This window comes from Lycium barbarum, chromosome 5, assembly GCF_019175385.1.
Source record: "Lycium barbarum isolate Lr01 chromosome 5, ASM1917538v2, whole genome shotgun sequence".
Classification (NCBI taxonomy): Eukaryota; Viridiplantae; Streptophyta; class Magnoliopsida; order Solanales; family Solanaceae; genus Lycium; species Lycium barbarum.
Window position 1 is genome coordinate 17,918,872 of NC_083341.1, and position 4,833 is coordinate 17,923,704.

Here is a 4,833-nt window from a genome sequence, read left to right on the forward strand (position 1 = left end):
ACATAGTGAACTCGAGTAACAATTCTTGTACTGTAATTATTAGCTAGGAACCAGATTAACAAAGAAAAAAAAAACAGTGGGTACTACTTTATAATTCTGAAGTCCCACTGTAAGTCTTTATATGTAAAGAAACCATTAAAGGCAGAGAAGCAAACAAAAATAAACTTCTCACAGGTTTTTTTTTCTTCAGATTATTGGTTATCCTAGTAGCCACACCACAAAAAAATTGTAACAGATAGTCAATAAAAACTTCCAAGTAAACTTTGTCTAATTGTACAAGTAGAACTCTACTTTCTGATGGAGTATTAGTAGAACCGTTACTAATTAAATTGATGTCATTAACTAATCCCCAATTGCCACTCAGATAAAAAAAACTTTAACATACTTTCAAGTTTACATTACTGTTATCTGATGAATTATCAGAACTCTTTTCTGAATCATTCAAAAAAAAAAAACACGAACAAACACAGAATTAAAAAATTCATACGGCAGTAATTTTTTCAGAAAAAAATAAGATCAGGAAAACGAACAACGCAAGCTCTTATGCCAATGAAGAATAAAATCAAACACACAGTTTGCAGGATCATTGAATTCGTTTCACTAGTCAAATAGTGTAATCACATGTTTATGAAACACGAACTACACCGAAATAGCCACAGTCTATATCGCGTACCTTAGTTACAGAAAATCGTTCCTGACGCTCGTAAAAGATTCTTCAATCAAGAACACTTTGTTGCATGAACTTTTAGAATGAAAGAAGGAGGAGAAGTATTTTCTGTTTTTGGGAGAAGGAAAACTAACGTTAAGGAGTTCTATGGAAGAATCCCTTTTTATTAAACAGAACCGATTCCTAACCGTGGTATCCCTTCACTTTTATTATATTTTAAATAATAAATATATAACAAATATATATTACTTATTTTATTTACATGGATCCGAGTTGGCCCACATGGGTGGCCCGGTCCAATTTCCTTCAAATTTGATTCAAGCATTGTATTTTTTGCACAAAAAAGTTAATATTAACATACAAATACATTGATCAGGTATCCATTTTATGATTAACAATGCAGTACTCTAGATACAAAAATATCTCGAACTAAATTAATTATTTTTGCAACTTTCCTACAATTTTCATGATTTGAGTGTCTTCTCAGTACTTAATACAAATTGAAGAAAATTTGCTTTTAAATTGTAACAACAAACTTTAATTTGCGTATTGCGCGAGATTAAACAACGATTTTAAAGTGGTGAAGTTGAGGCATAAGAAAAAGATGAAGGGAAAAGGAGAGATATTATGAAAAAAGTATGAGTATTTTTCAAATTGAAATTTTGAATTTTTATGCGCTTAAGAGTGGTGAAAAATATCATTTTTTCATGTCAAACTTTTGCATTTAATTTGCACTTATTAAGTGAGGTAACAGTATATAATAGGTATAAATTATTATCAATTTTCGTGTTTAATAGGCACATATCAAGTAAGGTTGAAACATCAAATAGGTGCAAATCTCAGTTTAGGTGGCTAAATGATAATAGTGTCCAACTTTAGAAATTCCGTTGCACATGCCTATTTTCCTTTTAGAAAAAATAATAAAATTCGGCATTGCATGACAACTTAGCATAATAAATGGAATTAAAAACCAACTTGTATCTATTGAAATCTGGTAGCCCACATTCATGTTTTGATTTAATAATTTGGTATATTAAAACTAGGTTATTCGAAAATCTCTCTCTCATTATACTTGTTTGGTACACACTATGTTAGTTTGCATTTTTTTTCTTGGTTTTTCAGAGTTTTAGTTGCTAAGATCATATAACTATCAATTGGGTGACATTGGGTTTTCTTGAAAACACTATGAGGATCGATCTTGAATGCTCCCACCATTTTAAAATAAGTGGTGTTGGGCACGCCTCTTAAGCAAATTACTCATTCTTACAAAAGTAAGATGTATTTTTACTAACTTACCTTTAATAAATACCTTGAAGAAGATGTATCTCTTTAGTAGTTTCTTGGTTACGTAAAACTCTTTATTTAAATAAAGGTAAATTGGAAGAACCCTAGGCTCTCTCCTCTTACATCTCTCCTTTGAGACCATGGGGATTTAGGGCAGCCATGGCTGCCACCGTCTCTCCCCAGCCTTTGGCTGCGGGAGAACCTCCCCAAAACCCTACAAACACCAATACAAACCATACTTATGCCAATAGATTGAATCAAACAAAATCAACCATTAACTTTTCTCAAACTAGTTTGATACCTATTGAATTTGTTCATGGAATTCCTACATTAAAATTTACATTGGATGAAAGACAAGTTTTCGCTAGGAAGGAGGGACTTCATCAAGCCATTTTGGTTAAACTATCCATCAGATCACCGGATTTTCCAACTTTAAGATCAACTTTGCCTAAGTTCCTCGGCATTAAGGGGCATTGTCTCGTCAAGTTGCTTGCTCAAAGACAACTTCTTATTCGTATGGATCAATATGATGATTTTGTGGTTGTATTATCAAGAGGCGTGAATTATTTCAAGCACAATGGCAAAGACCGTTAAATTAGGATTTCCCCATGGATATTGGATTCAACCCTAAGGAGGAGACTTCACGTGCAGCATTATGGATTTCGTTTCCAAACCTATCGACTAATTTGTTTGCTACGAGGTCTTTGCTTTCCATTGCTTCATCAGTCGGGAAACCTAGTACTGTTGATAAGGTCACGCAAGTGAGATCAACACCTAGCACGGCTAGGGTTAGGGTGATCCTCGACTTATTGGACAAACATCCGTATCGTATTCGACTTCAAAGTGTGGACAGAGTTACAGGCAAAATTATTGACAAGTTTCAGGAGGTCGTGTATGATAATTTTCCTCAATATTGCACCTATTGTAATCACCAAGGTCATGATGACAAAAAGTGCCGATTGTTAATTGGAAAAAACGTAGTGGTTCAAAAAGAAAATATTGTGGCAATCGAGATTGAGGGATCTTCGGTTGAGAAATTGCAAGGAGATGCACGTGATTATCTAAAAACTAAGAAGCAACAACAAAAGGAAGCTAACATGGAGATATTCCAGTCGATCGAGCATTGGCTAGGGTGTCCGAAAACCTCACTGAAAGCTCATGGGTTAGAAAGGAAGCTGCTCTAGAATTGCGTCCTAATCCGAAAAGGAATGAGGGTAGTCCATCGTTAAATTAGAGGCAGTCCATTCTCTTAATAGCAATGAAAATCAGGAGGTTTTGGTTCGAAAGGTGCAAGAGGTGGAGCAACCGGCCAAAATCAACGAGTTACCTAGTTTTGGTGACACGGGAATTCAACAGTTTTCGAGTAGGCTATGGATTTGAACAATGCTAGAGATGATGCTGTAAGTGAAGGCTGGATAGTGGTCTCACGCAAACAATCTGTTAGTCCTCAAATTGTCAAAGAACTTAATGTAACAAAAGAACAAGGCATTGCAACAAAGTACATTGTGTGTCCTAACACTTTTGAGGCTCTTCAGGTAGAGAGGAGCACCAATCTATTTCAAGATGTTCTAAACATCATATTGCACATCCGGAATGGGCAAATATACTAATGAAGCAACAAGTTGCAAGTTTGGTTTGTCCCGTCCCCGTCTTGAAGCCATTGATGGTCACATTGAACACTTCGGTGTTTGAGATCCCTAGTCAGTCTATGGAGATATTTGGTGAGCAACATGATAACTCTGGCAGCAAGTAATGCCCGCAGGGAATGACGAAGATATGGATAAGATTGTGGCATCCGCTCCAGAACGTTTAAGCAATAACGTTGAAACGAAGAGTGACCAAAAAGGTGGTACGAGCGTGAAGAGTTGGGCGGACATAGTCGAGGAGGATGGGCAGGTTTCATCCCCTTTAATGTGCAGCAAGTTGAGTCTAGTAGACCCGGCATTTGTGCCAAACCATGCAACGGTTCTTCCATCTTTAGCCACGAGTTAGCTTATGGCTCAAATGAGTGCACCTTTGAATGTACGTGTTCCGAATATTCAATTGACCCCTACTAATGTTCTTCATGCTTTAGTGTCACACGATATGGAAAGTTTGAATGCTATGGATAATCCTATTAAAAGGAAGCCTATTGGAATTGTGCCCAAGAGGTATGAGCCAGGAGCTTTAGTGGAAGATCCTTTGGAAGTTTTTTAAGGTGATTTGGGCTTTGACATATTTGATAAAGAACATGAGAATGAAATATTAGATGAATGTTTTGCTAAGGTGGCTAGGTATGGAGATCTTTCACCTAGGCAACAAAGGAGCAGTTTCAAGACAAAGAAGGCTCATGGAAGAAAACATAGTTGGGATGGTAAAGTGACTGAGAAGGTTGTTCTAAGGCAACTACCAATGAGAGTGGAAAAATAGAAGGAGACAAAGTTAAATTACATCAACAAGGTCTAATAGATCTAAGAAGATTTGATAAAGTATCAAGAGATTTTGAAGCTATTGGAAGAAGAAGACAAGGTGAAGAATCAGATTTTTATCAGGCTACTTCTCCTTGAAGAATTCACAATTCCAAAAAAAACAAGGGTCTGACTCTATATTCTTGCTTATTTTAATATTTCACTATTTAAGTATTATCAGTTGTAATATCGTCATAGAGCGTGTTATAAACTCTGTGATGATCATAGAATATTTAGTGCTTTATTCTTCTTATTTTTTACATGCATGTTAGTTGGTAGAAGTTTTTTATGCCTCAATAGGATTAGTAAGGTAAGGCTTAGCTTCCTTGCTTGTACTTTTCCTTTACGTTTCGCTTTTATTATATAAATAAAAAAACTAGCCCTAGGCACCTCGCCGAGTGGATTTGCTTTAAAAAAAATAAATTGGAAGAACAT